Source organism: Lepidothrix coronata, unplaced genomic scaffold, assembly GCF_001604755.1.
Source record: "Lepidothrix coronata isolate B3197 unplaced genomic scaffold, Lepidothrix_coronata-1.0 Scaffold7, whole genome shotgun sequence".
In the NCBI taxonomy this organism is placed as follows: domain Eukaryota; kingdom Metazoa; phylum Chordata; class Aves; order Passeriformes; family Pipridae; genus Lepidothrix; species Lepidothrix coronata.
In genome coordinates this window covers 4,878,337-4,904,045 of record NW_016690187.1, presented here as the reverse complement: position 1 = coordinate 4,904,045, position 25,709 = coordinate 4,878,337, and the positions used below count along the sequence as shown (strand labels likewise).

Genomic DNA, 25,709 nt, shown 5'->3' with positions numbered 1-25,709 from the left:
TTTATGTCCAACATTCTAAATGCCACAGCATGTTGATGAAAAGAAATTACATTGATGAAACAGTTAGGCAGTGATTAATATGATCCATAACTCAGAGTGATGTAACAGCCCCAGCTCTCTATCCTACAGAAAATGATGTCCAATTACTTGCTATTGATCAGATATTGCATTGCACCAAATGGGACCTCAGCATCAATTCATTTCATCATATTGAATTTCAGCCAGTATCAATGGATATTTGGCACGTGTTTTGCTGAAACATTTGTCTGTGTAATGATCAGAGCTGATGAACAGGTTGGCAGATTTTGTTTGTGAAAGAGGTGGGGAGGGGATAGGGAAGAAAAGGAAAGAAATGTGCTAATCCTGCTTGTGAATTTGTGCTCATACCTGGCACTGACAGGGCAGGAATGCCTCCGTGCATGTGCACATTCGTTTCACACAAGTGGCTGCATGTCCCTTTCAGACACGTTAACATTCTGTACTGCTCACTGCTTATTTTTTATTGATAATCAAGTGAATAATTAAAGCCCAGCAGCTACGTAAAACCCACATAAATCATCTTCAATATGCGAGTAATGCACCTCTGCTCAGGCAGAGCTCCCATTATGAATAATGGCCTAGAAAGCCGTGATTCATACTAGTGCGGATCGCTTCCTCACTCTGCAGTTGCCTGTGGGAGATGTGGGTGCCAAAAGTCAGGGAAATGGGGTGGAGGTACATAGAGTGGTCTTGAGATATCTCTTCAGCCCAGTTTCCCATAATATTATCATCCATGTTTCTTCTTTGCTGTTGATGTATTATTTTCCCAGCTGACGTGCCATTATCTCTGAGCTTCCCTTCCCCTTATTCTAATTTTTGGTTGTTATTATTCCTGCCATTATTAGTTCACTTATAACATTTGTTCCACTTTCTTTTGAAAGAAAACCCTCACACAGAAGTGCCCATCACCATTAACCTCTCTGGCTAAGATCACCAGTCGTGTGCCTGCCACATGGAGTACTGCTAGGCCAAATGTAACAACATCTGCCACGCATTCAACAACTTCCTTTTGGATTCCTCACACTCTATTTTCACTTCCAGCTCTGAGCAGGAGTGAGATATGTTCTTCTGTCTCTCAGATGCCAGAGTGCTGGGAATGTGCCATCCTTCCACTACAAACTGGGTGAGTTTTNGCATATTAAGCCAAGCGCTTGAATAGAAGTGGAGATGAGCTGCCCACAGCTTGTTTTTGTTGACCCTCAAGGCACCTTCTGCCATAGAACTTCTTTCCAGATCCTTGAAAAATACTGTGGCTGCAAATTACCAATTATGGAGCTGTAGCTCTGCAAATGTTTACATATCTGCTCAATTTTATGTGTTTGAATGTCCCTGGGGCTGCGTGAGGGTGTAAAATTAAGCACACACGGAAGTTTTTGTACGCTCCAGCTTTCCACCTTACAGAGCAGATGGCATCTCCGTAAGCTTTGTGAAACATTATATTTAGAAACAATTCCATTTGTTATTCAAATTATTTGTTTACTGGGCACAAACAGCATAGTTGGTATGTTGCAGATGTTGAGAAATGGCCCTCTTTTCCAAAAAAGCTTGTGACCTCAGTGGAGACTGACTACAGGTACCTGAGCAGGACAGCCTACCTGAGCTTCTTTCTTGAGCATCTGAATGGGTTTACCTGAAGGCATCATTTATTTTCAAGATACTTCCCTCAATTCCACAATAAACTACACTAGTGCATGTAGCAAGTTTAGAATGTATCCTAACGCACAGGAATTCCTTGTGCTTTAAGTGTCTTAGGACAGATCAGTTGAATCATGTTACTCAAAACTGAGATCAAATATATAGAGAAAAAATGTCTGAGATCACAAAAAAGTAGGTACAATAAATAAAAGAAAATTTTAATTTCTTTTCATTCCATGAGCACTTACATTTTTCTTAATCAGTTCTAGTGTACAGCAATAGTTAATTGCTGAGTAGAATAATAATAGGAGCTGTCCACTCAGTATTGAACTTCTAAAAGTCAAAGTATTTTCCATCTTTACCCTTTTTTAGAATATTCTTTCCAAATGCAATTTCAAGGCTATGATCAAATTATAACTGAGCAAGTGTCTGGAGGGAGAAATATTCTTCTGCAATAATTCAGTGAATAAAGGATTCAAGGGACAATTCCCCTGGCAATACTTGTTTTGCTGTGGACAGTATTCTCCAACTGATCCTTGATCTTGGATTACATCACTCAGAGACAGTTTTTCAGAAGAGTAATCCTCACCATTTCCCCAAAATTGGATTCTTTGCAGTGTTTCAGAATAGGTACACAGAAAACTGAGCAATCTCAAATAGGGACACTTCTGATCTTGTAAATTTATATACTTACTTAATTAAAAGCATCCCCCTCTTTTGAATCAAATACCAAATACAGGATTAAGTTCCCCAATTATTCATAACTTGATACTTGAACATTCTCTTCTCCAGACTGAACAACCTGGAGAAGAGGTTACTTAAAGGAGCCCTTTGAAAATAAGAGAGAATGACTTTTTACATGGACAGATAGTGATAGGACAAGGGGGATCAGTTCTAAACTGAAAGAGGAGAGTCTTAAACTAGATGTTAGGAAGACATTCTTTACTGTGAGGGTGGTGAGGCACTGGAACAGGTTGCCCAGAGAAGCTGTGGATGACCCGTATTCCTGAAAGTGTTTGAGACCAGGCTGGATGGGGCACTGAGCAAACTTACCCAGTGAGTGGCATCCCTGTCCTTCACTGTAGGGTTGGAACCAGATGATATTTAGGGTCCCTTCCAAACCAAGCCATTCAATGGTTCTGTGATTCTGTGATTCATCTTTCTGCATTGGACTGCTAAGAACCTTAACATCTCAAAATGCTTTCTACCACTTTCTCTTTGAAGAGTTTGTATCTGGGATGTGAGATAGTCGAAAAGAAGAGGAAAGTCTGATTTTTTTTGGCAATAGTTTTATTTGGCTTATTACCACTTTTAATTTTTTTTATATTAGGAAAGTGGTTTGTTTTTTTTAATCTCAGCAAACAGGTAAAAGAATGAAGGGGAATAAATACAGCTACTGATTACTCTTATCAGACTTTCAAAAATTAAATGTGAAACCTTTAAAAGTCAACAATGCTGATGAAAATCCTCCTGCAAATCTCTGAAACAAACATCAAACAAATTAATCTAGAGTTTTTAACATCTTTCCCCTTTTCCACCTCCAGGTTCAGTTTCATGAGTGATTGTTTAAATGGGCAAACATACAGAACACACTGGAAGCTACCCAGGCACTGCATGCCTCAAGGTTGAAGCTGCATCTTTGCTTGGTTAAAGTGGTGTTCACCTCTCACTGGAGAAGCTGCCATAGGTGATGATCTAACAGGCTCTGCGGTTTACAGCCAGGACTGGTCCCAGAGCTTCCACCTTCTTAAGAGGGAGGACTGCAGCCCAAGGGAAACATAACACGATATTGCCAATAATGAAAAAGAACAGATCCGCTCCCCTCCCAGAATTTTACATGTCTTTAAAGCTAGAAATTAACATTTAAAATCTTAATTCTGGCATACAGTTAGAGAATCACAGCAGTGCAGAAGGACTGAGGTTGGGAGGCATCTCTGGAGCTCCCCTAGTCCCACCTCCTCCTGATGGCTGGGTCAGCTGGAGCACACTGCTCCAGGCCATTCCCAGTCAGCATTTTGAGTATCTGTAAGGATGCAGACTCCACAGCCTCTCTGGGTAGCTTCTGCCAGTGCTCACTATTTTTTCTGGTTTAAACGAAATTTCTTGTATTTCATTTTGTGCCCACTGCCTCTTGTTCTGCCACTGGGCACAGCTGGGAAGAGTCAGAATCCATATTCCTTAACCCTTGACATTCTCTGGAGTTTATACAGGCCGGTAAGGTGTCCCTCAGCCTTCCCTTCTCTAGGCTAAATAATCCCACCATATGACAGATGCTCTGATTCCTCTGCCATCTCTTTATCCCTGGACTCACTCCATTATGCCTGTGTACTGCCTCTGTACTGGGGAGCCTAGAACTGGGAACAACTGTGGTGTCACCAGTGCTGAGGAGAAGGGAAGGGTCACTTCCCTCAATCTGCTAGAGATCCTCTTCCTGATGTTAATCAGCCTCTCATTTTCAAACTAAATCTATTTGGTTCTTATTTTCAAGGTTTCTTCCGTAACTGTGAAGACTAAATGGGGGGAAAAAAACAAGCAAGCAGGAAAAAAACCCAAACAAACACAAAAGCCCACAGCAGAAAGAGAAAATAGAGAATGTCAGACAAGCACTCAGAGCCCAAAGCCAGGGGTCTAAGAAGAAATGTCACATTGACACAAGAGAACTTAGAGATCTGCCACTGCACATGTTGTCATTCAGTCATCCTGGCTTTGATTGCACTGTTTCCTCTATGAAAAAGCATCAGGCTTTGAGGCACAGCTGCCACCAGCTATGCTGCTTCCTGGTTTCTCTCTGCGCTCCAAACTTCCCTTAGACCACAGGAAGTGCAGGGTCATTTATTTATCCTTGGGTATGTGAGCCTGTGGCACTTGCTCTAGGCTGGCCTAAAAGAATCTGAGAGAAGAGTTTGGCCTTAAGCTGTAAGTGGAAACCTGTGTGTGTGTGTGTGTGTGTATGTGTGTGTGTGTGTGTATGTGTGTGTCATGGAGATATTGAAAGGAGTATGGATGCTGCAATCCCTTAATATAGGGAACTAATGCTGGAAGAGCAGAATGGAGGACAACAGAGGAAACAAAATTATTTAGCTAACATATGATCTATTGCAGCAAGAAACTTCACCATCTCAACAGGCTTTCCAATATTTATAAAAATGCAATAATAGGCTTAAGCAAAAAAAGGCATGAGGGTAGGCATCATGTGATGTCTGTGATAAGAGAAATGAGTAATTGAGCTGGAGTGGAGGTGAAGGCTCTCCCTGCACATACAGTGCTATCACATTCTTTTCCACTTGGATACCCTCTCCAAGCACACTAATCCATGGATCTGGAGAAGGATAATCTACTGACATCCAATTTTCTGGGATATTTTTTTTTCCTGGATAAGCCAATTTGTTGACTGAGAGGTGTGGGTGTTAACTCTTTGCTGGCTAAATAGACCTCAAGGATTAAAGATGAGTTTGTTCACAAGCACTGAGCAAGCCTGTGTTTCCACCTGTCTTCCTGATAATAGGAATAAGTTTTCCAACTAAAGGTTAGATCACTGCTAGAGTTAACATACAGGTAAAGGAATGAGAACAGGCCCTCAAAATTAGCTGAAGCAAAGAGAGAGGAATAAGCTAAAATGTTTTGGCTGTGATCCGTGTTCAGATCTATTCCCTGGAGGTCAAACCAGAATTGTGGGCAAAGCCCAGTTCTAACATAGATATTCCTTGCTCTTACCAGATGAATGCATTTCTTTTTCCAACCACAAATGCCTTGAAGCTAGGATAAAAAAGGCCATTGTACTTTGCTGGTGCTCACTCCTCCTGGTGCTGACAAAGCTGCATTGTTCTCCCCAGGAGGAGGAGGAGGAAGGCTGGGGATCAGGGTGTGGCCAGCACAGCCTCACAGGGAGCTTTGCGGGGTGTTTGCATCCAGTCACTTCTTTGCAAGCCGCAGTGAATATTTTGCAGCTGCTATCGTAGTGGAGAGAGTTTGGATGATGATAGCTGGTGTATTAGTACTATACTCTGCCTCCTTAAAATCGGTACTGGAAAGCAATTTTGAAATTTTAAAATGGCTTGAAGTATTTAATGGAGGGATGTGTGATGGTGTTTCCTGTGCAAGCAGGGGCTTGGGTCAGTGACTTGGTTCTTTCATTCCCTAACCAGCGTTTGGCAAATCTTCCTTCTCAAGTAGTCCCACTAGACTGGTAGTTCCACTGCCATCTGGAAAGGGCATGCAGATGCAGCCTGAGGGGAAGGGTGGGCTCTCCTTCTGCAAAGTCAGTTACACGCAAATAGCATATCCTTGGCACGTAGAAAAGCAGCCCAAGAAGCATTCCAGCCCCTGCTCAGGCCTGATGAAGGTCAGTGTGGAAGTCTGTTGAGTGCTGTGCACGGCAACACTTTGCATTATCTCCCCCAGAAACCTCAGGCCTTGTGTTGAGGCTGAGTGTGTGTAGATAAGGCCTCTCCCACAGTAGATCTCTGCAGGAAGAAAAGCATGTTTAAAAGGAGAAAAGAAAGAAAAGCACAGTGATAGGACAAGGGAAGGTGTGCTGGAGCCTTTTGTTACAGGTACTAAGGGACCGATTTTGGCACTGGCTGGTTTGCTGACCTCCAGGCTCTGGATATCCTCAGCCACACTGGTCCACAGTTTGATCCAGCTGCAGGCATGATGGATAACCATCACAGATGACCAGGCATGACTATCCCCATGAGGAAAAGGGAGTGTCTATGGAGAGGACTTCTCCTTTGAACCTCTATCTCTAGCACTGCTGGGTTAATTTTGTGCAGAGTGACAGTCTCCAAGAACATACTTAGTCACTAAAATCTCTTGTAACAAGTTTCTTTCCAAAAGAAAGTAGCATTTTTATAACTCTTTCTTTAAAAACGTATGCACACCTCCTGTTTTGCTAATGGCTGGCTGGGTGTTCCACTTGTAGGTTGACCCCAGTAACCAGATAAAAGGGAATGTCAGATGGGAATTAATAGAATTAATGAATCCCACTTCCTCGCAATGCAGCCAGGCAGAACAATTCCAGTGATGACTTGCAAAATGGTCAGTATTTTAATGTGTAGAAAAAGGACATTTGCTAGCATTGCCAAAGGGCCTGTATCCCACCCTCATGGGGTTGTACTTTCCCTTTCATTTCAGAGTGACCCCAATCCCAGTATGGACAGCCAAAACAGGATAAACTGCACCCCAGTTTCCTACAGACCCACCTCCTGGCTTTCTGTGCAGATGTTGGGCCAGGTCTTTTCTGTTCCTGCTTGGCTCATAGTCTCTGCCCCATCTCTCACCAGACCTATACTCCCTCCAGCCATAACAGGGCCAAGCTATTTTTTCTCCGGCTCTCGGATTGGGACTTTGTGATGGATCACTCTTTAGCCCTGAGGATTCTACCCATTTCAGTTCACACCTCTTCTTGCTTCAGGTCTCCAGCCCAGAGGAATGGTTATCTCCCTCCTGAAGGTCTTCCGTCTTGGCGGCCAATCAGTTTGCACGGAGTGAAGGTAAGTCACAAAGCATGCAAGTACTGACGCTTCATCGGCATTTGGGGTCATCAGGAGTCAAAAGAAGGAGCAAATGGGGGAAAGGGGCAAGTCATGTTTGCAAAGTCTTTTCCTTTTCAATGAGAAGTGGCCCCAGCCCTTTGCTGCATGGCTGCTTTCTCCTTCCCACGGTGTGAAAGGGCAGCAGGTCGAAATTTCAGTGCTAAGTCCATCCCATGAGGATGCTGTGCTAACTCTTACTGGGATAGTGGCTTGTAATTCTTGCCTGCATGAAGCTCCTGGTTCTGCTTATTTTAAATTAAATGCCTTGTTTCCCAGCATGTTTACATGATGGCTTCGTGTCCCACACAGCTTACTGCTCATTCCCCACTGCCAGCCCTGCACAGGAGACACACACACATCGGTTTGCTTAATGTAAAATCCTAGCTGGAGAAATTACTGTTGGATCAGGCAGATGGACACAAGAAAGCATTTGCTGCTCTTCATTTGCTCCTCTGTCTATCTGTGTGCCACCCTGCCTGGCTCAGGAAGGCAGACGCAGCTGCTGATGAGAAGAATGAGACAGATTTTCTTTATTATTCTATCAGGACAGGAGACAGTGAAGCACTTGACATGAGAGAGTGTCCCTTGAGGTGGCCGAGGCCTGGCTGGGCTGTCAAAGTTGTACTTTCCATGAAGAAAAGAACTGAGCAGAGAGAGGGTTAGTGGCTGTTGTTGTAGTCGATGAAGTAAAAGGCTTAGCCTGCTGCTTCCTTCCTCACTATTTCCATACTCATTTGTTAAGGTAGATGGCAACATGTCAATTTGCATCTGGTCATTATAGGATTTCTTTTATTCTAAGCATGGCCATGTCCAGCAGCATCTGGAAAGGCAAGGAGGCACTAGTTGCAATTCTCTATCTTTATGTAACAGAGTTTTCAGGAACAGGAGCTGGGGTCAGGAACCTGACACCAGATGTGACCGCTGCAAAAAATCAGTACTGAAGTCAAAGGAGCTGTGCATGATTTGCACTGCTTATCTGAAATCATAATATGGATATTCGTTATAAATAAAAAAAAAAAAAACCCAGCTCTTTCTGCTAAACCAGACAGCTGGTCAAAATTGCACAAACATGTTGCAATCAAAACACATCTCAATAGCTGTGATTTTTTGCCTGTGGCCATGCCTGGATGTCACCTCTAAGGGGCACTGTGTGTGTGTGCATTGCGCAGCTGGGATCAGCTGGGCAGGGAGAACCGACTGCCGACATCATTCCACAGGGGCAAGTTGTTTTTCTGGCTGAGAAACAAGACATAATATATAAAGTTGCTTTAAGGATAAGAATAGCAAACGTGCTGCATAAATAATGTAAAGCAAGAAGAAAGTCCAGCATTGTTTAGAATATTTTATGAGGAATTTATTGCTGTTAATTGCAAGGGAGAGATTGATCACTGAGGAATCTAGTTCATTACTTAACAAAACCTGGATAAATGGTGTGTCATTTCTCTGTTCTGCTTAGCATTCCCTTTGAAACCTTTCTGTTTATGGAAAAAAAATCCAAACATTTCAAACCAGATACAAAGCGATGCCCCAGGACCCCTCTTCCATTCTCACATAAATACATTATGAAATAAAGACAGGCAGGATATAATGCTCTCTCTCCCTCCTTTTCCTGCTCACCAACATTTTGAAATTCCCGTTGAACCTCAGCATGTAAACTGGGGGCCAGAAATGAAGGAAGGGAGGAATCCACTGCGCTGTGCCCCATATTTCCGCTCTGAGGGCCTGCCATGGTTGCATGCAGCAAAGAATTGGGATGCTGAGTGCTCCAAGCAGGTTGTAACACTACCATCAGCTCCTTTTCCGAGGGGCCCAGCCAGCTATTGATCCAGCTCTAGGAGTCACCTCCATACAACTGTGCCCAGGGCCTGATTCTCACCAGCAGGACAGTTTTGATAACCAGGGTGTCTGCGTGAGGTGCTTTAAAAGGTCTTTGCTGTTAATTTGTTATAGAAAGAAGCAAGGGGAGGTGAAAAGCCGGCACATTATGCTAATTTTTTATCCCTTTTTTCTACTTTGATTTTGGATGTAGTCTCCAGCCTTTGAATAGATGCCTGTAATGAGCTGGCTCTAAAGAGAAATACTGCGAGAATTAAAATAAGACAGGACTAACTTGGACATGCACTGGGATGCTGATTATATCCAACCCATTGCAGCCACCGTCTGCTGCCTGTGTAATATTCATTTCCCAATTATCAGCACCAGACGAGTAAACTAAAAGGGCACTGGGTCTAACCTTCCTTTTTTCATGCTGAAGTTGAGAAGGTCGGTCAGCTGAGAACTGCTGAATCCAGTCTCAGCAGCCACAGAAACAAGTGAGAGGGTTCCATCACCCAGCAAACCACCCCCAAGCCACTCCAACAATACTGTGATGACACTGGGCAGAACCAAGCTGGATGGATACAGAAGCAGCAGAGCTCTCCAGAAGCACAGTGATATGCTTAGTCTCCAATCCCCACAGCTGCAGAGATATCAGCCCTACAGTCCCACACAGGACCACACATGCCCCTGGGTGAGAATTGCATGACCTGCTCTTGTAACAGCAAGGTAGTTTTCAAATTAAACTTTTACTAGCTGTGTTTTAAAAAAAATACTCAAAATTATCTCTATTTGGTATTTTATTTCTAATGAAATGGTTTGGTTTTCAGTTATCAGCATTACGTTTTTATTTTTGAATCTCCATTTTATTTTGATTTAGTTTACAAAATCAGCAAAACTCTTGAATCCTAATTTTCATTCAACCCAAAGCAAACTTACTTTCACTCTTCAGTTTAGCAATGTTTTGTATCTAGTGTCAGCCTAGAAGTATTTTCACACTGTTTTTTTCTTCTGGAACTACTAATTCATTGAAATATAACTGTAGTTTCAGTGGACCCTTCCCTTCTGTACCTTCCAGTCACCGAGCACAGATAACGCTTTGCAGAACTCAGGTTTTGTTAGATCACCAAGACAGACCCTTTCCTGGACATCTCTTAGTACCAGGGGCTCCCAGCACCATGCAGGGCACCACAAAAAAAAAGAATTGTGATTTCTTTTTAAATGGCATTGGATCGTTCTTCTTTAGATTTGTCAGTGCTCAGCAATACAATTCATTGGCAACTGCTTGTGTAAACATTTGAGAGATGACTGCCTATTTGTGTGGATAATAATATGTGAGGCTTAGTTATGGGCAATTTTTTGAGGTTTTAGCTTTCTTGTCTTTTCGTTCTTTCTTTTTTGAATTTCTATAAGGCTTTAATGAAAATCAGGCCTAATTAAGTCTGGGAAATTTTTTTTTGTCTGTGCTTTGATTATTGCAAAGAAAACTCAAGGGTTGTAATGGACAACAGCCTGTTAAGAAGAAATCAAAGTATTTGGGTAGTTTTTCTAAATATTCACCTGTCTCATTCTGCAAAATATTCCTACAAACCCAAGGGAAATCTCTGGGTCTGAGCAGCAGCACACGGGTGTTATTGCAGCCGTGCTGACTGCAACAGAAAGAATTACTTTGGCTGACCTTCTTTGGGCCTTGAATAGTTTCTGAAACACCCAGAGAAGAAGCTGCCCCTCAGAAGCCACAAAATATCACCTGCTGGATCACTTCAAACTTTATGTCTAGGATGAGGTGGGGAGCTGGTCCCTGAGTGGGAAGGGGCAACGTTTCCCTGCCTTGTCCTGACTTGCCCTACCTGCCATAGGTGTTCCCTGGCACGGTCGAGTCCCTGGTAGTGGGGTGACCTCTCCTTGGTGAGCTGCTTTGTCTCTGCTGAGGAGTGGTCCTCCATGCACTCCAGGGTCCTCTGATGGCTTGTTCATTTTCATTCCTGTCCCTCTCCACTGACTGTACAGAGAGACTCCGAAAACAGCAGCCCTGTAAGTCAGGCACACTATGAATCTATCACAGATTTTTTGGGCATAGATGCAGTATTAGGCAGGTAAGTTTGTTTTCAGCCTCACAGTTGTTTGAATACAGCTCCAGCTGCCTTGTGATAGAACTGCTACACTGACATTTTATTGTATTTTTTAAAAATGGGTTTAGTCAAACAGTTACAAATAATTTGAATTTTGGAAAGGAAAATCTTTTCTTTTTTTCCTGTGGGCTCAGTGCAGGAGAAAACAGGTGATTCATGATATGTTATGCTCTTCATTTGTTGAGTGCTGCAAAGATTAGATTAAGCTGCTTGTGTACAGTGCATGTGACTGAGCCAAAACACTGCCCTGGAAAATCTGGTCCCTTCTGCTGCAGTGACAGCACACAGCTCCTCACTGTGGGAGCCCTAATGGTGCCGAGGGTCAGGCCAGGCACCAGTGCTCAGCTATGGGTCAGCATTCCTGCCTCTGTATTTGCACATCTTTGTGTGTCCCTTGGGTCCATCTATCTTAGGTCCAGCAGGATGGCCCGTCTGTCTGTGTCCTCGTGCATTTGCAGACAGTGACACGGAGCTGTGATATTCCCTTCCTCCACCTCCTCTCACTGCCGAAATTGAGAGAATTGTAACAGAGTGGTTTCCAGCAGAGAACAGGAATCAAGAGCAAGGGATTGAACCTTCACATGTATTCATGACCACGCACACTTTTATGGACCCAATAGTACTGTCAAGCATTTCATGGGGCTTTCTATCAAGGACACTGTATAACAATAAGTTGTATTGTACTGCACTTTCAGTGAATATATGAGGTAATTGGTGTGCAGTTCCCTAGACTAATACTGGAAGACAGGTACCTGTAGACAGAGAAAATGAAGTTTAAAATTCTCTTTGCTGACTGTTCCCCCAGCTGGGAGAGCAAAGCACAGCCAGTAACAGCCGCAGATCAGTTGTTCTTAACCCTCTCCAGGCCTGGGTCACATCCCTCTGCTGCTACCCTGCCTTGCTAGGATGGAGCTGGGGACCGGTCTGATTTAGCAGTGGAGGGAGGGGTGTGTGCTTACACCCCCTGCCCCTTTCTAAGTGTCCAAAGAGGCTTGCCCCTTTCCACAGTGCTAAGCTGAGATGTAAGCCCTGGGGCACCAGGTGACCAGCACATGGAAGGCCCAGTGAGTGAGGAGAAGCTCCTGCCAGCCTGAATCATAGTCCAGGCTGCTGTGAAGGAGCGGCTGCTCCCAGGCACAAAGAACCCCCAGTAGCTCTCAAGGGCTGTGTAACACATTCTGCCATGGCTGGTCGTGGAGCACCTGGGGACCAGAAAGAGCCAAGCCTGCAGCTCTCCTCTGGGCAGTTCCCCCAGGCCACCATAGGTAATACAGGAGATGTGGGCCTGCAGGCAGAGAGCCACCCCATACTTTCTGTGTAGTTGCATTCAAACAAGATGTTCATCTTGGGAGCCATAAATAATATCTCTTCCCATTCAAGGTCTGATCTGTTAATCTGTTGTCCAGCTACAGTCAGCTGGACCATTTAGTTTAACTCTTCTGGGCATGGTGTAAGTCATCCTTGAAACCAGCACTTGGCACAGTGCATGGCCAGGAATCCTCCTGCTGCTAAAGTGCTGCTATATCCTGCTGAGCTCAGCTAGAAGGAACACAGTATATTTTTTTTCTTGTTCTTTCTTACTCTGTGAGCCATTACACAGCCATTTCATTGACATGTGGATTCCCAGATGTCCAGAATGTGATTAGGTTGAGTCATCCTTTCACATAGATTTCTTTATTAGTAGTATTTCTAACATTTACCCACTTAACCATGAACAATGATATTTATGGGGAGCATGTCCGTCCATACATAAATATTGCTGGTAAGATGCCCAGGGACAGCCACTTGCTAGACAGCAGGACTTTAAAAATGTAGGCAGTGTATTTAAGCCCACCTATAGTGATTTATCCCCTGACTTAATTTCCACAGTAGGAGATCATGCTGGCGGTTCTGCCATGCTCACAGTGGCCAAAGACCAGCTTACAGTGTTAGTAGCACTGTGCACTATGGTAAAATTGTGCTCAAGGCAATCTATCACCCATTGCTTCCAGGGCTAGTTATGGATTCAGATCACCTATCCATGTGTGAGAATGTGAACTTGCACATCACTGGAGACCCTGGAGCTTTATTTGCACCACACTGTGTATGCAGGCCCATCAGAGAGTGTCATCCTCTCACCAAGTGACAGGACAGGCGCAAAGCACAAAGAAAGATGACTTGAAAAATAAGGGGAGACCTGCAACTCACAGAGATTTGTCCCTCATAGTACAACAACGAAAAATGCACCAGCAGGATTTTCAGAGCAACATCCTGAGAAAAAATGAAAAGGTTCTGTGGACATTCCCCATCAGATGCAGCAATTCATGGCAGAGCAAGAACAGGCAGCACATTGCAAACTCTCTGAAGGCAAGGGCAGTGTTTGTAGTCTGTGTTTGTGTAGCACCTTGCAAAACAGTGAGCCAGGCTATGAACTCTCTTCCTGGGTGCTACTCTAAAGCAGAGGCTACTAATAGGTTAGGTAAAATCATAAACAGAAGCAAGTACGCTTGTCAGTCTACCTCTCTATAAAAAGGTTGTATAGTTATCCGTTAACAATATAGCAACTGTGATAAGAAAAAACAGATACATAATATTTGGCATCAAATCCTTTTCTTAAGATGGCTGCAATATTACATCTAAACCTCTTTCTGTATCCTGTTGACTATTATACTCTTCCATGTTATTGTTTAACCATGTCTGAAGACAAATGTTTTATATTAATTCTGATTTCCCTTAAATTGTCTTGTTTCATGCCATCGAGCAAATTAATCCACTGAATCAAGGGCAATTCTTTCTGTTGGGTAGCTCTCCTTGCTCATTATTCATTTCTGAAGGAGTGAAAATCCTTTATGTAACTTCACGTTTCTCTTGCTTACAGTACTCTCTGTAAATACGAGGAGCTGTTTTTCTTCAGACATTTGCAACTGGGTTGACAGCTGGCTGGAAATTGCCAGTGTAGCAAAGGAAGAGATACATTGGTTTAGCCCAAATCCAGAAAGGACCTAAAGTCCGTTCAGCAGGGAAGTTTACTCTGGGATTGCTTTGGGCCTGGGAGGGCAAGTCACACACATGCTCCTAATGTATGCCCAGGAGCTGCACTCTGTCTCTCTCAAGAGAATATAACCAAATTCAAAATCTTTTGCTGGGCAGAATGTCCTGAGCAGAGTTGCAGTATTCAGCAAGAGCTGTCGGGTTGCCAGGGAATCTGGAAGCCCGATTAGAGCAAAATTGAATCTTTTTTAACCTCGATATTTTGGAAAAGAATAATCTGCAACACCTGCAGATTGCAAAACTTTGCAAAATATTCATATGGATTACCATTAGGTGTTACAATATCTAATATAATATGAACTATTTTAATGTCTATGTTTTTATATATGTATACTATTTTTATGTATTGTACCTTTTGGGGTCCCAGTGTAAGTCACGTTCCCAGCGTATTTCCAGCGTATCCTCTGGCTTCTTCCAGCACCCACATTCAAGAGGCAGACCCAGCACTGCCTCAGGTACTGAGGTTGCAGAGTGGATGTGGCCCTGCAGAAGCAATGGATTACAGGCAGAGGCCAGAAGCTTGGCTAGTCCTTATCCCACAAAGCACACTAATGCATAGCAGATGATGGCACAGGGAGGACAGGATTTCGTGCCACCGTACGACTGATTTGCAGAGTGCTCAGAGGCTGTGGGTTGCTGGTGGATGCTGCAGCCACACACACATCTATGCACACCACTTCTGAAGAAACTTGTCTGATGTGGAGGCTCTTGGTCTGGTGGTTGATAGAAGGTCCCCTCCTGAGAGAGGAGTGAGTGACAGAGGGAATTAAGCTCCGTCACTTCTCCTGGAGGTAGAAAAACTTTTGAAGAGCTAATTCCTTATCTTTTTATTTGTTTTAGCAAGATAGGGTTGTGTATTCATCCTTGTAGACTGATCTTGCTCATTCAAAATTGTTCATTCAACAGGAAAGTAAATATCTCTTTGAGCTACACGTTTCTCCCTCACTTCCTTGGCAGGAGACACCTGTAAAAGAAGAAGATAAATAATGTGTCAAACATGATCTGAAGAGGATTCAGCTGAGCAATTTCTGACTTCCCCTGCCTGTCCTGCAGCTGTTGTGCCCCTGGTAACTTCAACTGCTGTACACAGACTTGGCCTGGCTGCAGTTTCATTCAGCTGGTTCTATGCCTCCAAATATTTTTCTGATGTAACAATCTGGCTTGGCCAGGGCTTCAAACCTCTCCCTAGGTGAACTGGGAAAAATATATAGTAACTATTTCTGCACCCTGCTATGAACAGACATTTAATACCTGTAAGTGAAAGATTTCAGTCAGGGTGCTGGGTCAGCAAACTGCCCCTGTGGGTGCCAGAGTCTTGTGTGTCAGGTTCACATGTATGTCATAACATACTTTCAGGGCTTGGGTTGTGCAGGAAGGGAGACCTTATGTTCTAACAGCATTTATCAAAATTTTATATGATAACTACCAGAGCTCCTCCATGAATTTGCCCTGAAAATACCTTTATGAAAGAAAATGACATTCAAACAGAGCTGAAAGTTGTCTGCTTATGCAGAAATGTCCTGTTATATCATATGAAGTATATGAACAAGTCCCAACAGTCTTCATTCTAAAATTGTGATGCCCCACACAAAACCTCTTGTTCTCTAGCTTGCCCTGGGCTGAGATCGTGCTTGTACAGCAGCAGAGCCACAGCAGGATCAGGAAGGGAAGTGGTGGCAGAACACCATGAGGCTTGGAATAAAGCCATGGAGCCAAAGGGGTGGAGTAGAAGGGAATGGTAGATATTTAAACCACAGATGCCAAAGACGTATTTTAGAATGCAAATACTCAGGGGTTGATTTTTTGCCAAAAACTTGAAACTTCTCTGAAAAAAATAAAAGGGAAGGCTCTTAAAAGCTTCTACAGGAAAAAGATTAATTTCAGTCATCACTAATGACTATATTAAATGATGAATATGTTCTGTTAACCTAATTACTGTATAGAAAATGGATTGCACATTGGTATGTGCACCTCAAACATAAAATATTAAAAATCATCTGCATTTTCTAAACTCCTAGGGATTTTCTACTAATAGACAGTATGGGAGTGTGGTAGAAGATATGAGACTTCAGCTTGGACCTCTGACTAAGTCTGGTGATCTGTGATTTTCCAAAGCCGTTTACTCATCGTTATTAACCAGTAATATTTGGTGACTCCTTCCCTGTCATTTCACACAAGAAATCTCCTCTCCATAAATCCACTGACTGAAGATTTGAGGTCAGTTTTTAAGAATGGCACAAGAGATGTGGCTTCTCCATCAGCTCCACAATAACAATAAATAATGCTTGGTGCATAAATTTTCAGGGCTCCAGTTAACATGCTCCCCTCAGCTACTCATTGAATTTCATGGGCTAAAATATTCTACTCTCAGTGTATGCAGGTACCATCATTCCTATCTGCTGAAGATCATGTATGCAGAGAAAGCATGGATGTGATGTAAAGCGTGCGTGTGATGTAAAACACTAGCAGGGAGCAGAGAGGTTCCCAGAAATTTAGAAATGTCCATTTCAATGAGGGAGCTAAGCAGGACAGTTACAAATTGTGTCATGAATGGCAAACAAACATTTAAAGGGAAGACAAGGTAGATTTTATGTTTGGTTGTCCAGGGGCTTTTTAAGATTATTTTTTTTAAGATTTGAAGTAAAATCTGTTTGTCTCTAGCTGACAGCTGTGAGGGAGAGAGGTTTTTTTTTTCTTTAATTCATGTTATTAAATTAAAAGCTTGATTTTTGAAGAAGCATTTGTTATGAAATCATTTGTACTTGGAGAATTTTTCATTTCTTAAGAACAAAACACAGTCCTTGCCACAAATGGATTATAGATTGATTACGATACATCAAAAAAGGGAAATAGATTGATTCATAGCTGTTTGCATGCTTGTGCTTACAAACCACATCCTGCATGTGCATTTGCTGTTAGTATGATTTATAATAATATGCTGATAGTATTAACTGTATGCAAAAGCTTTGCAACACAGGGACCTGACTGAAACAGTTTAGAGAACAGTCAGGGACTGATTGAAGAGTGGATGTGGTGCCCTGGGATGTGCTGTGACTGACAAGGGCATTTTTCCACGTGTTTCCCTTAAACGGTAATTTTGGAGATTTCTTTTTAAATGGGGAGTCTTCGATCTTATTATTTGCTTGCACTGCTGTGGAGGCAGCTCATTGCTTTGGGGGAATTGTTGCTTTGGAGTCATGATTTAGAAAGCTGGAGATTTAAGAGGAGAGAAGGAGGCAAGGTTGAAAGCTTGGAGGCAAATGCAAAAGAAGTTACAACTGAGGTGAAAGCGTGTGGCACTGCTGGTAAACTTTGCAGATTAAATAAACATCTCTGGCATGGTAAGTGATGCTAATAAGGACAGAGCATTCCTTAGGCAAGATCTGGACTGCTTGGTAAGCGGGATTCTTTTAGAAAGCTGGTGTCTACACAGAGCCGCTGGGAAGGTCACATACACACAAACCAAGAATGCAGGATGCATTTTCAGTTTCAGACTGAGAACCAGAAAGTAGAAATTCTGGAAAGGATGTAGGGGCTATTTTGGATGAACAAATGAATGTGAATTCCCAGTGTGAAGCTGGTGCTACAAGGACTGATGCAATCCTTGGGCAAGTAAACAAGTATATTTAGTAAGGCTAGGGAGGACTAGTGCTCAGACATCCAGAAAGGATGCAGAAAACTGGAAAGGCACTACAAGAAAACCTGAAAGAAATTCTGCCTTGCAACTATTTTCTAACCTATCCAACAGAAGGTTAAGAAGTAATTTGACTGATATGTACAAGCATCAATATCATGAGAAAATTTCTGAATCTGGTCTTCATATATGAAGACCAGAAGAAACTGCAGCAGAGAGGAAGGCATACAAAGTACCGGGAAAACCAGATTACCTTATACCTGCTCTTCTGCAGGAACTGTTTGTCCCCTCTGTGCAAGTGTGTGTTTACACCTCTTATCATGGAAGACAGACTCCCCTAATAAATAATCTCACCTTGACTGTAGTTTGCTGTAGGTAAGAGCATGAATAGGGGCGATTACCTCAGGGAAGCTGACCTGCAGTAATTTTTTCCCTTGAGGTGAACTGTTCAAATGTTAAAGTCCACAGGGAGGTCTGAGGGCTGTCAGCTGAGGCTGGCCACATTTGGATGAAAGATATGATGCATTTATTTTTAACAGGGAGGCTTAAATATTTAGGTCAAGCTATCCAGGGATGTAGACCACCCTCCATTAGTTGCAGTCTTTTAATCAAGTCTAGGTGCCGTTGTAAAAGACACACTAATTGTTCAAACAGAATTACAGGTTCAACATGGAAACTCCTGGACAAAATTCTGTGGCCTGTTAGGCTAAATGGTCATGATGAACCTTTTCTGGCCTTTGACTCAATTGATCTGTGAAAAAAATGAGCAGAGAATTGACGGGTAACCAGGAGCTACATAGTTCAGATTGAGGATAGCAGGACAAGGTTATTAAATTTGGTGGAAAGGGTAAAAGAAAGTTACAGAGAAACCTGCCAAAAAAATAGGCAGAGAGCTGGACTTGGCTGAAGTAACTTTGGGCTCAATGAAGCACTGATGGGACAATCTGGGACATTCCAAGAGAACAGGGAGGTATAAGAGATGCAAATGGCAGAGATTGTGCAGTGGAGTGACAGGCAGCTCTTGAAAGAGGAAAATAAGCCCATACTGGTGGAAATGTCACTGCTGATTTAGGGGTTAAGGTAGGAAATCATTTGCCTGTTCTGACAGAGGAGGGAGCAGAGCGTAATTTGGGCAGAAAGGTGACAGCCTTGGGGAGAGGGTGCAGAGACAGAAAGTCTGGACACTGTGGAGAAGTGAGACAGACAGTAGAGAGGGGTTTGAAGGATACTTGCTTTGGAGAGATACAGAAGTCAGCAGAGCATGATGAGCCTTCATTCACAGAGCACATGTTTGACTTTAATGGCAGGATTACCTGATGGCATTACATCCATGCTACTGCGGAAAAAACTAGGCCCATCACATAAAATAAAAACAGTGCATTCCATTTTAACCACTCCATGACCAAAAATAAATTGTACAGTCATCCGATTCCAGACTACCAGACTGATGGCTGAATAGTTAGAACTCAGCAAGTTAGGTAATTCATCACTGAATATAAATGAGACTTATAAGATCAATGACATTTAGTGACATTAATTAACTGATTAAATTAAACCTGATATTTTAATCAGAATTTGTTTATGAAAAGCTCAGGATAAAAATGAAATTCAGTTTAACCTAGTTACTTTTAAAATTCCAGTTACCATAACAACTTCTTGTGATATCAATTAAAGGTGGTCTTTGCTTTACATTATTTTTAGAATGAGTTACCATAACAACAGAACGCTGGTTCATTTGCAAAGAGTTAAAATGCATTGTTGTTCTTTGAGAAACAATCAAAATACAAGAGGGATGCCAGGAATTAATATCCCAGAATGGTTGCACAAACATCATTTTTCAGACACCTCACGTGTAGCATGAGAGACTGATGGATATTCTCCAGTGTGACAGGCTCAAGATGTTCCTTGGTTGCTCAGATCAGAAAGAGATTATTTATCAATTGGAGAAGAGTGGGGCTGTCAGGCACCAGAGGTATTATGAGCTGTCAGATCTGCAAGGAAAAACGATGCAATAGCAAATAAATTCACCTGGCCCTCACATGTTTCTGGAGGGCAAGAGAGTGTCTCTCAGAACTGAGACAGTGCCTTCTTCCCACAGATCCTTAGTGGGAAGAGAAAAAAGGTGACAGATCATTTCAAGGACTTTGTCTCAACTGTGTGGGGACACCTTGGAGGTCGGTGCCAGCATCCTTTTATTCTACCTCAGGCTATTCTTCTCCTCTGACTGGTTTTCCTTTATACAAGGGCAACATCTTTTGACAGAGAGCAACCTTGGTATGAACTGCCTACACAGAGGACTCGATGAAGTTATTCTCTTGGCCCAGTCCCACAAGAACCTCCATGATGCAGAAGTGTGGATAAGATTACAAGTCAGATGTGTTGCATGGCCAAGATGCAGAAAGGGTTCCACAAACATGCACACACATGTTTGTGCATGTTCACCATAAAATTAGCTAAGAGCTTACACTTGTATCAATGTGATCCCAAGCCTGATTTTAACATTACTGCTCTAACTTACGTCCAAAGTGAAGGTAACTAACAGCTACAGACCTCTACAGGGTCTGTACAGATGGAGCTCTTCTCTTTTTGCAGAGGTGGATCTTAGAGATCCCATGTACTTGTGTGCAGAGAAAGGGGAGGTCTTTAGAAATTTCCAGGCCATTGAACCTACAAAGAAAACACCTTGAAGCAGCCCATGAGGCACTGGAGTAAGGTGCTTCTTACAGCCAGGATCCCACCTGCAGTCCAGATCTAGTCTAGAAAAGATAAGTAAGGTGGGTGTCTGATTCTGTGCTTGCTGCCCTGCTGGGCATTGCTATTCGTGAGAGGACCCTGCGACATGAATGCAGTCCCTCTTATTTGGCTGTGGCTTCCAGTGGATCTGTGGGATAAGAGATATTCTAGGCTGTTATCAAACTGGAGAAGGAAGTGGGATACCTGAAAGCACAAGCTACTTCCCCCCACTTGCACACTTCCCCCCCAACTTGCGCACTGACTGCAGAGAAAAAGGAAATTCATACTGGATTTCTGGTTTTGCCTTTTAATGGCAAGACAAAAAACAGCCATAGCCATTTTGCATTGTTCTGCAGTGACCTTTTGCCCAGGCAAAGACATGCAGAGAGCCTGAAAGTAGGAGAGGCAGCCCTGCATTCCTGGTTTGATTGTGGTTCTCTTACTTAATGAGTTTTGAAGAGGAAGAGGAGGAGTGGTACACAGGGGAATTTGCATGTGCTCTTGTGTCTGAGGCTTATTTAATTAAAAGACAATAAAAATGTCAGCTCCTGCAAGTTGCAATCTGGATCCTCTTCCGCTCCTCCTATCTCCCTTCCTTCTTCTTCCTTCTTTCAAAGCAAATAAATAAGTCATGTGGAGGAGGCGGGGTGTCAAAGGACAAGACTGCTGCAAAATGCCAGCTTGTACTGATTTTTGTTGGGCTAACATAAATTGTGACAGGGCTCAAGGAAGAATCTGTCTCTTCTCAACAGCAGCTCCAAAATCATAGTGTGTTTGTCTCTTGCAGTGGTCCTCTAGATTTGATTTAGGGGCAGCTTCTCTCCTGGAAGGGGTGGCTTGAAAGCACAGTCTGTTCTAGTGGTAGCCACTTTGTGGCCAACCCCAGCTGCTCCTCATGGCTGCTCTGATAGTCCACCTCCTTTGATCTGCTGATGGGTGTCTTCTACGAATGCTCCTTGCCCATTTAGGCCAAAATGGGCTGGATGCCCTGGTGAAGGCTTTAACATGTGTTACAACTCATTTTCCCAGTGTAGACAAAGGTATGCTCACACAGAAAGCTCATCTCACTGAGCTTTGTGTGCTTCTCAGCAGCAGCAGGGAGAGGGACATGAAGATGTAGGACTGAGGTAGAGCCAACCTGTTGCAGAGGAACAAGGCAGCGTGAACTTGCCCAGCAGGGTTGCCTCTAACTTCCTGCAGCAATCTGAGTTTATAGAAAGGCAAAAGAAAGCTTTATATCCACCTCCCATTCCTTGAGATCATCTTGTGTTAGACTTCCTATGCAGCTGGGCCACACTGATCCTGTGACTCCACGAAATGTTATTACTTGAAGAGGAATTGAAGGAAAGCATCATCTCAGGTGTTGTTTACCAGCTTGCTGTCCTTCACTCAGCAAGCCTGGGTTCTGGGTAGTTGGTGTCATGGGGCAGAAGTGCTGTGGGAAAGGCTAAGGGAAGGGTGTAAATGTCAGAAGTGACTGCCTCATGTCCCTGCACTCACACAACAGACTTGGTAGTCCAAAGAGGCACCTTTAATCCAGAGCCTTTTTGTCTGAATACACTGTTCCTGTTTGAATGGCAGCCATCCTACCTGGAACTAATCGAGGTTTGCATATGCTGAAGCTGGTGCACTCTTTTCCTTGGGGTAGTATGCCATGGTTCAGAGCTAGCTGGCTGGGGAGCCCTCCTGCAAGCAGGGGTACTCCCCAATGGACCGAGCATGCAGCCTCTGCTGAGTCCTTCCCCAGCCTCTGGGCAGAGTCAGATGCTCAGAGATCCTGGCTCCCTGAAGCTGAAGTAAATGTGGCAGTGGTGACAAACACAAAAATAATTGTGCTGTACAGACAAGAGCTGAAGTACCTGTTACAGCAGTGAGAGCAATAGTGCTTGTCATGTGAATTTGTGTGAATCCAGTCTGTATAGGGTCTTGCAATGTGCTAATCTTCACAGCTCCTGAGTACCTTCCCTTTTGCATCCTCTCATCAGCTCCTAGGAAAGCTTGCTGTATGAAGAGTGGATTGTTTTACTACTGCAAAAAGGAAAAGCATAAGAAGATGGAAATAAATGTATTGACAAGTGAGACGAATAAATGTTCCTCTTGCCTGCACTATATAGAGGTGTTTGACATACCAAATTATGACATAACTGTAGGAGTAATGGTTGCAGCTGTTGCCTTTGTAAAATGATCTGCAATACCACATGCTAATAAGTAAGACAACATGTCTAAGTCATTTTATACAGTGCCAGAAGACTAATCCCATGCCATGCATGCACAGTGCCAAATGTGGTCATATCACAGCAGTAGGATCAGTCCTGGAATAATCACATCCTTAGGAAAAAATCCTCTGTGTAATACAATGAAATCCCACTTAAACAAGGCAACCTTGTGAATCCATTAGAGCAGCATCCCCAGAGTACTGCTACCGTAGCTTGCTCCTAGCACAGAGTGGAATGCTCATGTGTAAAAATGAAGACAGGAGCAGAATATTTACTCAGGTGAAAATAGGCTGCTTTTGGGAATTCTTATGGGGAGAGAGACAGAAGAGCTGCAGTTGCCATATGGAGGATATCACAACCTAAAAACCCCTGTATGCAACCAACCTGTCAAACCAGTTCTACACCCCTAATCCATACAGAACTCCCCTTGTCTTCTGGAGGAATATTATTTGAGCTAAGGTGGGGGATCATCCCCCTAATCTAAAGAAGTTCAAGCCCTTGCTGCATTTTACAATTCATACATTCATCCTGCATAGGAACAGGATGCCACAAAGTCCTGAGTCAGTTCTGCAAATCCCATCATTTAGACCCACAAATTCTGGATTATGTTTTTCCCTATGCACTTGCTATTAGCTTTAAATACCACCTTTGAAAAAAATGCTTTTGGCAACTTGCTTCTAAGTATCAACACACATATAAATCTAGGAAATACATGAGAACTGCCTATTTATTGAATAATGAAACCAGCCTTGCTAATTCACCTGTGCAACACGGACAGATGTGATTTCCCTAATACCTGGGGTTTAATATTTGCAGCATGTTAGGGCACTAAGCTTCCAAATCACAGCAGGTTTTTGTATATCCAAGCAGAACATTGTCCAAGTGCGTCTATTCCTTGCTTTTCTTTCACAAAAAGGTATTTATTATATCTATTTGCTGTCACAAAGCATAGGAAGAAGTTAAAAAATAAATAAGCATGTTGGTCAGACATCCTCAGGGTCTCTAAAAGAGCTGCTGAACTTTCCACTTCCAAGAAAAGCTGGGGGATTTGAATAGATTGAAGCCAGACTATTCATGGGACTCCTTTTCTCAGCAGCGGGAAAACATGACCTTGAATATTTTCCTAGGCACAGACAAGCATACATCCACCAATACTTGGAAACTCACCCTCCTGCTGCCAGTCCATTGCTTCCCAGTTGGTGGTTTGCAGTTCAGCCTTGGGGCAGTAGCATTGGAAGAGGGAACTGCCATGAAAAGAATGCTGTACTCTTCTCCCATTCCTTTCCAGTTTCAGACTGGCCAATGAACTGTGTGCTGTTGTGGAGGGTACACAGTTAGGGAGTTTCGAAATACCCTGGGCTCAGCATGTGCACTGACAGTCCCATCTTTTGGTTCCCTTCTGGTGCTCTTAAGTCCTGGCTGATCACCATATAAACCATAAAGGTCTGAGCAGATCTTTAATGCAGGAACCTTAGTAGGTCTGGACATTTTTCTGCCTTGAGAAGTACAACCTCTGTATCCATCATCTGCCTGCAGGGATTTCATGGCAAATTCATCCCAATTCAGTGAACAGTTAAAGGACAAACACAATTTCTCTCTTTTCTCCCCCAGTATATTTACTGATCTCAAGAAGTTGCTATCCTGTCCTAGTAGGGGTGCACAAAATATGAAGACAGGTGAGGCAGGTTTCCAAGGAAAACAGCAAATGTATTCCTGCAGAGCTTCAGCACATGCTGTTTCCAGACAGGGTTTGGTAACACGTTGTAAAGTAACGGGTGATTTAGAACAAAAGGTTTAGGAAAGGTTCCCTACGTAGGCAGAGAGGACATATTTGCCCAGTGAATCGCATGAATTCTTTTTGCCCAAGTAGCTTCTGAATCATCTATACAGCTGTGTATAGAGTATGGTGGAAATTTCAGGCTTCTTGGTAATCTTGCTGGAGAAGTGACAGTGCTATCCCAGAAATTCCCCTAAACAGATGGCGTCTGCAGACCACAAGTCCTACAAATGCATTGGAAGGATGTTAATCAGTTTTGCACACAGTAAATAAGAATGTGTTCAGGATGGAACATTTTGAGGCTTAGTCACTGAAAAACAGCTTGAAGTTATTTATTGGAGAAGATTTTTGTTTGAGGGCCAGGACAATGGCTGAGAAAGATCAGATCATTTTCAAAAGTGAATAAATCTACCCGCGTGCATTTTTTTCTTCCTACCCCTCTTTCCCTCATTACTCATTTTTCTGTCACTTTGTTGTCTTGATTTACTATAGCTTTTCCCAAAGCAAATTTTCTAAGAGAATGTCAGCTAATTAATTATTGTTTCAACATCATTTTTATCCCAGACCTTTGACCTCTTGGCAGCTCTGCAAAGCATTCTGATGTATTTCGTATTTGCTTAATAAATATTTATTTCAACCAATAAATTGAGAAACAAGACAAAGAATGCATTGTCTTTAAAAAAGAAAGAAGACAGTAGAGGCAAGTTGGAGAAAAGCCACAGGCCAAATTCACTAAACAAAGATCAGTTCACTAGGTCACATGAAAAAATGGAATGGCAGGCTCTGTACCTGGTATAGAGTAGAAAGAAACATGTCCAATTATATTACTTTATTATTTTTTATAATTGACTTTACTTTATTGGCTTTTATTTGTCAATTCCCCATGTGAGTGTGCATGCTCTCTCTGGAGTGGCATCATTTCTCTTTACCCTGGTGAGGAGGGGATCACTCCTTGCTGAGGCTGATGTGCCAGCGCAGCACTGCAAGTTAGTGGTAACTGCCATTCACCAAGTGATGCGTCTGGGACTTTCCTTTGGCGGCCTGATCAGCACCCCTCTGCCTGCTTGTCTTTCTGCCTGCCCTCAAGTCCTGGATAGAGTGCAAACTCCTGTCACAGAGCTCTTCTCTTACAGGACCTGGGGGGAAATCAGCTCTCTGCAGTCA

At 43.0% G+C, this 25,709-nt stretch overlaps 1 long non-coding RNA gene across 1 annotated transcript; it reads right to left on the bottom strand.

Moving 5' to 3' along the window:
- Positions 1–15,078: 15,078 nt before the first annotated feature.
- Positions 15,079–24,043, bottom strand: LOC108507524. The gene is made up of 3 exons (XR_001878172.1): positions 23,936–24,043; positions 22,412–22,580; positions 15,079–15,149 (listed from the first exon to the last, which is right to left on the bottom strand). It is a non-coding gene; the product is annotated as an uncharacterized LOC108507524 (long non-coding RNA).
- Positions 24,044–25,709: the final 1,666 nt, after the last annotated feature.